General features: G+C 48.4%; 1 protein-coding gene and 1 long non-coding RNA gene across 4 annotated transcripts in view; both read left to right on the plus strand.

Annotated features, from left to right (window-relative positions):
- Nucleotides 1–42: 42 nt before the first annotated feature.
- LOC106699329 lies at nt 43–7733 on the plus strand. The gene is made up of 2 exons (XR_001350882.2): nt 43–180; nt 6162–7733. It is a non-coding gene; the product is annotated as an uncharacterized LOC106699329 (long non-coding RNA).
- Nucleotides 7734–8318: 585 nt separating this feature from the next.
- Nucleotides 8319–11656, plus strand: part of NPAS4 (neuronal PAS domain protein 4) — a 20004-nt gene continuing 16666 nt past the window's right edge. For 2 of the 3 annotated variants that reach the window (XM_023765095.1, XM_023765094.1), the window contains exon 1: nt 8319–10019. The gene's annotated coding sequence lies outside the window, so the exon portion shown is untranslated. Of the gene's footprint in view, nt 10020–10852; nt 11299–11656 lie in introns of those variants that run through there. The other variant, XM_006101598.3, reaches the window with a different exon arrangement.

Raw genomic sequence — 11656 nt, forward strand, 5'->3', positions numbered from 1 at the left:
GTTGTATGGCCACGCCCAGGTTCCGCGCGCGCGCGTGTGTGTGTGTGTGTGTGTGTGTGCGCGCGCGCGCGCGCGCGCGTTTCTCCAGCCGCTGTGTCCGCGGGGACTGCTTTTCTGGGTATTTCATTATTGCAAACATCTGGCGCCACAGCCTGGCCCGTAGCAGCTGCTTGATAAATGGTGAGTAAAGGGATCGCAGTGATAGCGAGAGAGTTTAGGGAGAACAGAGGCGGCATTAAATTACACTGAAAGAGAAACTTACTGTCTTTTCAGTTTGCTTTCAAGCCTTCGGAAAGGGGGAACGTCTCAATTCAGTGCTAACATGTTTCTAATCTCTCCCTGTTAATCTCTCCCTCTCTAACAAGGGCTTCTGTTGACCGTGTTATCTAAATAGAAATGAATAACTTTTCTGTTTCTTCTATTTTTATAATTGCTTTATTTTTAGGGCTATTCATGCTAGTTTCCTATTTATGGTAATTGTATACCCTTTGAAGAATAAAAGTATGTGTAGTTTAATGAATAAACTTATTTAAATTAACTAAGTATAATAAAATTTAAAAATACACTTCCTAGAATTAAAAAACAAATTAAATGTAGATAATTTAAAAATATAAATTTGTTTAAACAACGTTTAAGAATTTATTTAAATTTAAAAATAAACCTGTTTATAAACTTAATATAAATTACAATTTGTCTCTGAAAAATGGGTCATGTCAAGGAACTTCGGTAAATGGCAGTGCAGGTGGTGCACAGCCGAGGCACCAGTTTCAAAGGAAGGATGTGAGGAGCTGAGATGGGGGAACACAGCATTGTCTGAGACCTGTTTGAAGAGGATTGAGGGCCTTTCAGGGAGAGAACAGCCTGTACCAAGACCAGGGACGTGAGAATGTCGACACATTCTGGGACATACAAATAGATCCCTTTGGCAGGCACGGTGGAAGGACCTGGCAGGGCTCGGCGACAGGCGGGCTGGTTATGACAGGCCTGAGGGCTGAGTAAGGAGTTTGGATTTCATTTTAAAGGAGACGTCCTCAATTCCATCAGAATCAGCCGCCCTGTAATAGCAAATATTTTATTACTGTCCTCCAATGAAATGAATAGATAATAAAACCCACCTATACACAAGAAGTTAATGTCAATATAAAATCCTTCTTGTACTACTCAGGAGAAAGAGAAGTATCTAGTAATAAATAAAGTGTGTTTGAGCGCGGGAACGCTCAGGCACAGGGAAGCAGGCTGCAACGGCGTGGTGTCCAGGCGCCTGGCAGACCGGCCGCCGAAAGACCACCAGGCCGCCGTGGGAGATGTGCTTTTCTGAAATGGTGACCAAGTCTTGGCAAACTTCCAAACAAAGCAGAGTGCAGCTGTCCCCCTACACAGATAGTCGCTGCGTGGCTGAAAAGTGGGGTGGGTACTCAAACCTTAAAACAATACATTGTGTCCATGAGTAAAATGGGGTTAGGGTCTAGTCTAGCCTCATACAATGCCAACGTGGTTTAAAAAATATACTAATATATCTTATTTTTTAGTACAGTTTTAAATTCCCAGAATAGTTGAGCAAAGTACATAGAGTCCATATACTCGCCCTCCCACCCCATTCTGTTTCCCTTAATGACAGCCATGGGCTGCATAATGATGTTTCTGCGGTAACCACAAACCGCACATGGGAGAGTTTTATGGATCAGGGTTTGCCGACTTCAGTCCTGTTGTCATTTTGTCAGATAATTCTGTGTTGTGGGGCTGTCCTGTGCCTCCTAGACCACACCCCCTACGTGCCAGGAGCACCTTCCCCGGGCGTGTTAAACAGTGTCTCCACAGATTGCCAAATGGCCCCGGGGGCAAAATTGCCCCTGGTTGAGAAACCTGTTCTGGGGCCTCGGAGCTCCGCCTCTCCCCTCCCTGAGAGCCCAACCCAACACCCTCTTTTTATAGCACATTTTGTAACACCACTCTGATAATCCTGAAAGCGATTTACAAGTAACATAACCCATCCACACAATGTAAAAGCAATGCTAATGCCCTAAGTGTAAGGCAAAGGAAAGCTGAAATGAATAATTTATAATAAAAGAGTAAGTATCTCGCCCTAACCGGTTTGGCTCAGTGGATAGAGCATCGGCCTGCAGACTCAAGGGTCCCAGGTTCGATTCCGGTCAAGGGCATGTACCTTGGTTGTGGGCACATCCCCAGTAGGGGGTGTGCAGGAGGCAGCTGATCGATGTTTCTCTCTCATCGATGTTTCTAATTCTCTATCCCTCTCCCTTCCTCTCTGTAAAAAAAAGCAATAAAATATATTAAAATAAAAGAATAAGTATCTCAATAGGTAAATCTTTGGGCACAACTATAAAATAGAGTTTGATGCTTGTACTTCTAATAAATATGCTTAGATTTAAGAGGAGTTAGAGGATCAGAAGGTAATTCAAGAAGAACAGGAAAATGAAAGCGCAATGATACAGGTGAACACCAGAATAAGAGCACAGGAAGGATAAGTAAAAGTAATAACAGACCAGACTTATTTGTGTGTGATAAGAGAAAGGGATACATAACCTTCATTGAAATCTATATGTCATGCCAAAATACCTTCCCGCTGAAGTAGAGAAAATAAGAAGTTATGATATTTTTGTAAATGATCTGAGCTTTATTTATGTTTTCTGTCAAATTAATTCCTGATATAATGACGTGGGATTGTGTCACAAGACATGTCTCCTGTTTTTTTGTTTTTGTTTTTTTTTAAATATATTTTATTGATTTTTTACAGAGAGGAAGGGGAAGGGATAGAGAGTTAGAAACATCGATGAGAGAGAAACATCGATCAGCTGCCTCCTGCACACTCCCCACTGGGGATGTGCCCGTAACCGAGGTATATGCCCTTGACTAGAATCGAACCCGGGACCCTTCAGTCCGCAGGCCGACACTCTATCCACTGAGCCAAACCAGTCAGGGCTATGTCTCCTGTTTTGAAATCTCACTTCATGTGAAGGCATAGAGAGAGTCCCTAATACTCAAGAAGCTGGGAATCATAATATCTTTTGGTACAATAATAGAGTATAGAGTGGATTGCAAAGAATAAGCAGTAATATGAGATTGTGGTTGGTTGGGTATGTTTCTGGGAAAAGTATATGAGTAAGATTTCTTTTTTAAACCTAGGTAATGCAAAATAAGTAAATAATTACAATATGCAATTTTCATATTATAGATTTCTTTTTTATATCTTTATTGATTTTTTTACAGAGAGGAAGGGAGAGGGAAAGAGAGTTAGAAACATTGATGAGAGAGAAACATCGATCAGCTGCCCCCTGCACACCTCCCACTGGGGATGTGCTTGCAACCAAGGTACATGCCCTTGATGAAATCGAACCTGGGACCCTTGAGTCCGCAGGCCGACGCTCTATCCACTGAGCCAAACCGGTTTTGGCAAGAAAATATTTTTAAAGAATTCCTTTGCAAAGCCATTTTACTTCTAAGGGTAAGTAAGATAAAAAAAAAAAAGAAAAGACGGATACTTTTGAGCAGTATTGATCAGGAATTTTGTAGAATGCCCCCCAGATCGGGGTTTTCTGTTTTTACTTTGACTAGCCTGGTGTTATGGGGGAAATACCACTGCGGTAAGTGCCCTTCTGATCACACATCAGAGTACCTGACATTAGCATGACATCATTGGCGATGTTAACTTTGATCACTTGGTGAAGGTCTTGTTGCCAGGTTGTCCGCTATAAAGCTACCATTTCCCCTTTTCCTACTCTATTCTCTGGAAGTCAGCCGCCGAGTCCAGTCTCCAGTCAGAGGTGGGCGTGGCTAAGCACTAACTCCCGGGTGGGGTGGGGGAGGGAGAGGAGCTACACATACATTTGGATTTCTTCTGTGATGCATGCTTATCTCTTCTCCCCATTTATTTATCAGTATGCTAAATATATATATATATATATATATATATATATATATATATCTATATATATATTCACACTAGAGGCCTGGTGCACAAAATTTGTGCACTGGGGGGAGGTGTCCCTCAGCCCAGTCTGCACCCTCTCCAATCTGGGACCCCTCGGGGGATATCTGGCTGCTGATTTAGGCCAGATCCCACCTATCTGGGACTGCTGGTTCCCAACCACTCGCCTGCCTGCCTGCCTGATTGCCCCTAATTGCTTCTGCCTGCCAGCCTGATCGCCCCCTAACCACTCCCCTGCAGGCCTGGTCATCTCTAACTGCCTTCCCCTGCAGGCCTGGTCCCCCCAACTGCCCTCCCCTGCAAGCCCGGTCACCCCCAACTGCCCTCCCTTGCCAGCCTGATCGTCCCCAACTGCCCTCCCCTGCGGCCATCTTGTGGCTGTGGGCATCGCCATCTTTGAGGGCAGGGCAGTCAATTAGCATATTCCCTCCTTATTGGCTGTGGGTGCCACCATCTTTGTGACAGTGTGAGGGTCAATTAGCATATTCCCTCTTTATTAGTTAGGATTATACTTTGAGTCCTAATCCAGTACCAAGTTATTTACTTGTTGCTCAGATTGTTCCAGCATTGGCCCCTGGAATTCTGTCAAGTGACAAGTCCCCATCCTTTCGTTTTGAGTACTGCCCCTCAAAGGAGAGGTTCTCAGTTCAACTCAATCAGAATCAGTCACCCTTTTTTTTTTCAGTCACCCTTTTTAAAAAATATATATATTTTTATTGATTTCAGAGAGGAAGGGAGAGAGAGATAGAAACATCAATGATGAGAGAGAATCATTGATCAGCTGCCTCCTGCATGCCCCCTGCTGGGGATTGAGCCTGCAACCTGGGCATGTGCCCTTGACTGGAATCGAACCTGGGACCCTTCATTCCGCAGGCTGATGCTCTATCCACTGAGCCAAACCAGGTAGGGCTCAGTCGCCCTTTTACTAACAAATATTTTTTTTTTTTTTAAATATATTTTATTGATTTTTTACAGAGAGGAAGGGAGAGAGATAGAGAGTTAGAAACATCGATGAGAGAGAAACATCGATCAGCTGCCTCCTGCACATCTCCTACGAGGGATGTGCCCGCAACCCAGGTACATGCCTTGACCGGAATCGAACCTGGGACCTTTCAGTCCGCAGGCCGACGCTCTATCCACTGAGCCAAACCGGTTTCGGCTACTAACAAATATTTTATTGCCAGCCTGCAATGAAATTAACTGCAGGACAGTCATAAAGTCACTATCTCAGGCTCAGCTGGTGTTTTCCCCGCCCGAGCCCTGACGCAGCCATACCCCAACGAGTCCCCGAGCCCCCGTTGCTTTTATTGGAGAACAGAGAACGGTAGTTACAAACCAAGAACGGGGCACTGGGAACCAAGGTGGCCTTTTAAAAATGAAAATCGGGTTAAATCAACTTCCTGCATGTTTTGAATGGTTTCCCACTGTGCTCAGATGGCTCCTCCCCTCAGCTCACCAGGCCCCTTCCCAGGACACTCCAAGTTTTCTATATTTGTGAGGCCAGCATGTTTTATTTTGTTCTTAATATAGATATTTTTATTGATGTCAGAGAGGAAGGGCTCAGCTCCGAGGGACTAGACTGGGCCCTTAGGAACTAGGCGGGGCTCTTCCGGGCGAGGCTCGGAAAGTCCCCAACAAAGAGCTATCTGGCCCCAAAATGCCAATAGTGTCAGGTTGAGAACTCCTGATAGAGAGAGTCTTGGTGGCTCATATTTTAGTCCATAATTACAGAATATCAAGGTGGAATTGGGACCGAACCAGAGGAAGATGAACAACACCCAGGAATGGGTGTGAAGACAGAAGGAACACTGAGTGATCACTGCCCTTTTAAGAAGGGCGTGTGTGCTTTGACATCTGTGTGCGGGAGAGTAACATTACATATGGGGGGTGGTTTGTTGCTGGGATGTCTGAGGATGAGAAGAGGACACGTGAATGTTGAGTGACTGGGGGAGGAACTTGGCTGACGTGGTAAACTAGCTCCCTCCGCCTCACCCAACCTCCTGCCCGCGTGTGCTTTCTGCACTTCAGAGGCTGGGCAGAGAAGCACCCATTCCCCAGGCTGGCTCATAGCTCGGGTGCTGGGTGTGGTTCCGATCCAGCCCGCCAGGTACAGCGTGTGAGCCCTGATGGCACTGCTGGACCAGGCTCGTGGGCAGCGTGCCAGGCACTGTGGGCTCTGGAGCCAGCAGTCCTGATACTGACTTCCTATCCGCAGATGCCAGACAAGGATTCCCCGGACCGACACTCAGCGGCAGCTTCCCAACGCTGAGCCAAAGCGGTGTCATCCCAGAGGCAGCAGTTGGAACAGGATTCGCCGCCCTCCTGAGTGTGGCCGGCTCAGCGGGTCCCGGGAGGGGCAATTCTGCAGGGGGGTTTTGAATGTCATTTCTGAGAGCCCGTGCCTCCGTTCCTTCCACTTGTTCTATAAACACAAAATCCCTACATGGGATCCCTCAACGCTCCAAAAAGCAAGAGTAGTTTCTGCATTGGAACCGGACGGACACAACCGTAAATTGTATCCATAATACTTGTCAATAAGGAAAATTAAAAACTAAGCAGAAACCGTGAACAAGCATCGCAGAAGAGAAACATCCGGTCTATAAACATGGAAAGTTGTTCGACCTCCTCAGCTTTCGGGGAAACGGCTGGGGTGACCAGGAGAGATAGCCCTCCACACCCAGCAGACCCACAGTCTTCAATGCCAAGTGCTGGTGAGGGTACAAAGCAGCTTTCACACAGTGTTGGAAGGACACGAATTCAACCGCTTAGAGACACTTTGGAGTCATTACGAAAACGGGACTTTTATGCCCGACAACCGGAAGCTTCACTCTAAGTAGCCCTGAAGCAGCATTTCCCCGCCTTCCTTAGACACGACACACAGAGAAAAACCACAAGATGTCATCGCACACGGAGTCCAACGAGGAGGTGGCCCACAGATAGCGATGACTGGCCAGGGGCCTGGACACAGCGGGCCGCCACCCGGCCACCCGAAGGGCTGACAAGAACACTATCCCAGGACGCCCATCGGTACACCTGTCGGTAGCACCGTCCCGGCAGCCCTTGCACATGGGCATCGGAAGACATGGGCAAGAACGACCAGGGTGGCAATGTTCACGCTGGCGGAGAAAGGGACACTACCCAGGTGCCTAGCAACAGGAGGATATACCAACCAAGTGGTATATTCACATCTGGAGGCCATGCAGTGCAGACGCATGAGGCGCAGCCACAAGCAGCATACAGATGAGGCCTGGTGCCAGTTACTCACTGGTCGCCTCTCGGCTCCCATCAACCCGTCTGCCCTGCGTCGCGATGCAGGAGCTGGGCGCTGTGAATGCCTCGTTTCCGCCAGCTGCCACGTTGGACCGACTGGTAGACACTGGCTGGACCCTGCAAGAGGAAAAGGCTTGTCTTCCTGGTCCTGGTGCTTTTATTCTTTCTTCTCCCACATGCAGCCAGCAGCTGTCTTCCCAGGAAGGCGTGCCAGCACCCAGCAGCTGGTTTCTGCTCTCCAGCCCAGCTGGTGCAGCTCAGCGACCTCCTCTAACACTCAGCAGACCCCGTTCCCCCGCCTCCCCCTCTCCCCACAATGAGGGCTGGATTTCAGCCTTGGTTGGGGGAGGGCTCTTCCCAGTTATTCCGTCTTTGTATGCTCTTCTCAGCCCTAGAGGTAGTAGCTACTTATTCATTGACTAGTCCTAAGGACTTTAAGTTCTCTACTAGCCCTCTTAGTACTTAAGCCTGTTTACTTATGAATAATTCTCTATATTAAATTTTTCTATATAAATTACTGGTCTGGTTTCTATCTCCTGATTGATACACTCCCCCAAAATATATTGAATTTTTTAAAAAGCAAGTTGTAGAAAAACACATACAGTGTATCTGTGATTATATAAAATTCAAAAGCAGGCAAAATTAGGCAATATATTACTTAAGGGTACACACATATATGATAAAAACAAAACTATAGCCCTGGCCGGTGTGGCTCAGCTGGTTGAGTGTCATCCCATGCACCTAAAGGTCACCAGTTTGATTCCTGGTCAGGGCACATGCCCAGGTTGCAAGTTCAGTTCCTGGTCGGGAGGAATACAGGGTGCACACAGGAGGTAACCGAACACACCCAGTAGATGTTTCTCACATCGATGTTTCTCTCCCTCTTTCTTCCTCTCTCTCTAAAGCCAATAAAAACAGCCCAGCCGGTGTGGCTCAGTGGTTGAGCGTCAACCTATGAACTAGGACCATGGTCGGCAAACTGCGGCTCACGAGCCACATGCGGCTCTTTGGCCCCTTGAGTGTGGCTCTTTTACAAAATACCACGTGCGGGCGTGCGTACAGTGCGATTGAAACTTCGTGGCCCATGCGCAGAAGTCGGTTTTCGGCCTGGGCGAGTCTATTTTGAAGAAGTACTGTTGATATTTGGCTCTGTTGACTAATGAGTTTGCCGACCACTGAACTAGGAGATTGATTGCTGGTCAGGGCACATGCCTGGGTTGTAGGCTTGTTACAAAACAATAGCTAACTGATACAGAACCTAAAGGATGAACAAATCGAAATGGGTACAATGCCACAAAGACTGGCCTCACTGACTGTAGCTAGAACGTGGAAAATTTATCAACTAGTAGCCTATGTGCACGGGGAGTATGGCTGGTTTATAAGAATTTACTAGCAATGGCTCCAATTGAAAATACCCACAGTTCTTGGCCCTGCCTGGATGAGATCAGAACTGAATAGCCATGGAAAACCACAGCTGAGAGGCCACATCTCTCTGCCCATCTCCACTCCCGCTGCCATGACAAGCTAAAACCTTGGGTGTGGGACACAGCCCCGGAAGCCATGGGTATAGATATGGGGTGGGTGGGAGATTACACATGGGTGCTCATAACCCAGCGGTGGAATGGTGAGTGGATAGGGAATTTACCAACAGATCCCAACTGTTACACTGGGAGCCACTGGCTGCTCAACAGGACATTCTGTCAGGAGACAGGGAGAGTCTATGTGGATAACTAAACACAACCCTTGTAAGAGAAACCTTGGAGTCAGAAAGAGGGGCACTTCTGGAAGCCAAGATCAACAGTAATTAATACAAATGCGAGAAGTCCAGTCAGAAGGCTGAATAGGGCTTTGCTATTCAGAAGGCTGAACATCTCCATGTTGTTACCTCCTGCTGACTTAATGGCCGAAGGCAACCCCCCTAACCTGATCATCTTTCACTGTTTACTAAACATTACCTTTGATATGCCTGTTTGCATTCCTAAAAGGCAATTGTGTATTCTAGTCAATGAAAAGGGGATGGGTGCGGAGATTCAGTGGGGCTTGGCCACTTGAACTAAGTTCACATCTGGCTTCCCCCATAATTCCCAAATTTATATTTCTTGTCTTGTGTATTAGTTTGCTCATCAGCCCTTTCTCCAGGCCTCTGAACACAGGCCACATGGGCCATGGCTTCGCAGGGCACCCCAATACCAGTCAGCAGCTGGAGGAAGCAGTAGGAAAGCATTTAGGAGAAGTTACTTGGGGACACATCCGGGAAGTCTGGATAAAGGTGACTTCTGGATGGATCTCTGCCACCCTCTCAGGGTTGCCAGAATGGCAGCAAATCCTGTTAACGAGCTCGTGGGAAAACAGCAGAGCCACCCAGGGTGAAGGAAAGATGTTGACTGACCTGGTGCCCTTTGAATGGAACAAAAATGGCCATTGCAGGCTTGGAAGTCCAGGTCTAATAAGTGGAGTTGCTGTCACCCACATGGGGACAACATGCCTTGTAGCTATTGGGTTGCTATAAATTCCTGATAAACCTAAATCACGCTGGCAGCAGTGCCTTTAACTGGAGATTTAGACATTGCAAACACTGGTCCTTTGCGTTCCCTTTAATGGTTTACACGCAAATCCTTAGCATCTCCAAGTGGGTTAGCTGAGAGTAATGGGGAGGACAGCAGCGGCAGCAGGGACAGATTTTAAATCTCCATAAATCACCACTTAAAATCAGAGGAACTAGCTAATAAACCCAATCACCTGGTCAAAGTTTACAACGAACCTAGAGGACAAGGTGTTCCCGTTCATCCCAAAATACAAGCCGGTAAGAATTAACCACAACAACGCCCAGAGACTTGCATGGAGTCAGCATCTTTGCAGGAATACAAGAAGGCAATAGACCTGAGGACAGTTATTCACTGGAAAGCAGGGCAGGAAGTGTTTATCCTCACATACGGGGAGGAAATGGAGCATGTAGCTGCCGTGAGCCCCCGGGAAGGGGGAAGGGTCCCTGCCCTCGCTTGGCCTTGGCTGCTGCATTTGCCTCTGAATGGGCTAGCTCCTCAGTCTGTCCTGAAGGAGTAAGGTCTCACAGGGGAGTGCTCTATACGCCCCGTTATCCTGCCACCTCATCCTAAAAATCCCCAGATCAGGCCTAGAGACCTGCACTCTATCCATGGCTGCGGAAACTTCCAGCGAAACATCTCACTTCTATGAGCCTCGTCTCCTTATCTGTAAAATGGGAATAATTCTAATAAGTGCTGTCCTGCTTATCGCAAGAGACTCTGAAGTGAATCAGCGGAGACCATGGGTTTGGAAGGGAGGGGTCAAGCATTGTGCACACAATCATGAGTTCAGGTGGCAATTCTGCCCCTTACAGGTGTGGGACCTTAGGCAAGCCACAACTTCTCTCAGCTTGCTTTTCTCACCTGTAAAATGGCCGCAGTCATAGTAGTAATCACCATCCTCCTCCTCCTCCTCCTCCTCCTCCTCCTTCTCCTCCTCCTCCTCCTCCTCCTCCTCCCCATCATCATCATCATCTACATTGCAGGGTTGCTGTGAGAACGAAATGAAGTGATACCAGAAAGCACTCAGCAGTGTCTGGCACCTGGGGAACATTCACTATAAACATTAACGAAGGTCAACGAGGTCTTTGTTAATTAGGGTCCTAATGTGAAGACTGAGATATTTTATGCTCTTCCCGCTCGCAAACACCAGAGGGCGACATAGACGAAGGGACCCCAGCCACAAGCATCCCTGACAGCGCCACCAGCGGCCACGCGGTGGCGCCTTAAGCCCACGATGTCTGCTTTTCCGCAGAGTTTGGGGAACAGAGAGCTAATGAAGTGAGAGGGGAGATGGGGATAAAGGGGAACCCTGGGAGCTGAGGAGCCCTGAACCAAAGGCTTGGGGGTCCCTGGACCGAGCAGCTCTTGGGTTCCTGGGACACAAAAAGGTATTGGAGTTTTTTTTAAATATGAGGGCGCTCCCTTCCTCCTAGAGCCGGGTCGGCATTCCCTTCCCCAGTGCAGCCTCGGGCCGGGACGCCAGACAGAGGGAGCGCGCGCTCCACCTCTCGTGCAGCTCATTCATCTGCAGTCGTGGTACGCCGTTGCCATGGAGACCTGATGCAGGCGGTGGGGAGGGAGGCCCCGGGTGACGTCGGCGCTGCTCGCAGTCGGTCTCCCGTGGCTTCCCAGTTCTTGCCTATTTTGGAAGAGAGCCGCAGCTCTTCTGCTGATGCGCGCGCGCTGGCGCCTTTAAAGGCAACTGGCGGAGTGGCGGCTCCGCCAGAGCCAGGGAGCTGCCCCCGCCCGCGAGCAGCGAGACCGGCTCGGGACCTGGGCTCGGGAAGCCCCTTGCACCATACCCCCCCTCCCCCCCGGACCATAGCGCCCTCCACTCACTTTAGGGAAATTTCCGCCATGGAGAAAGGAGGGCCTGCCCTTGTCCCTCGCCCCC

This window comes from Myotis lucifugus, unplaced genomic scaffold (genome assembly GCF_000147115.1).
Source record: "Myotis lucifugus unplaced genomic scaffold, Myoluc2.0 scaffold_373, whole genome shotgun sequence".
In the NCBI taxonomy this organism is placed as follows: domain Eukaryota; kingdom Metazoa; phylum Chordata; class Mammalia; order Chiroptera; family Vespertilionidae; genus Myotis; species Myotis lucifugus.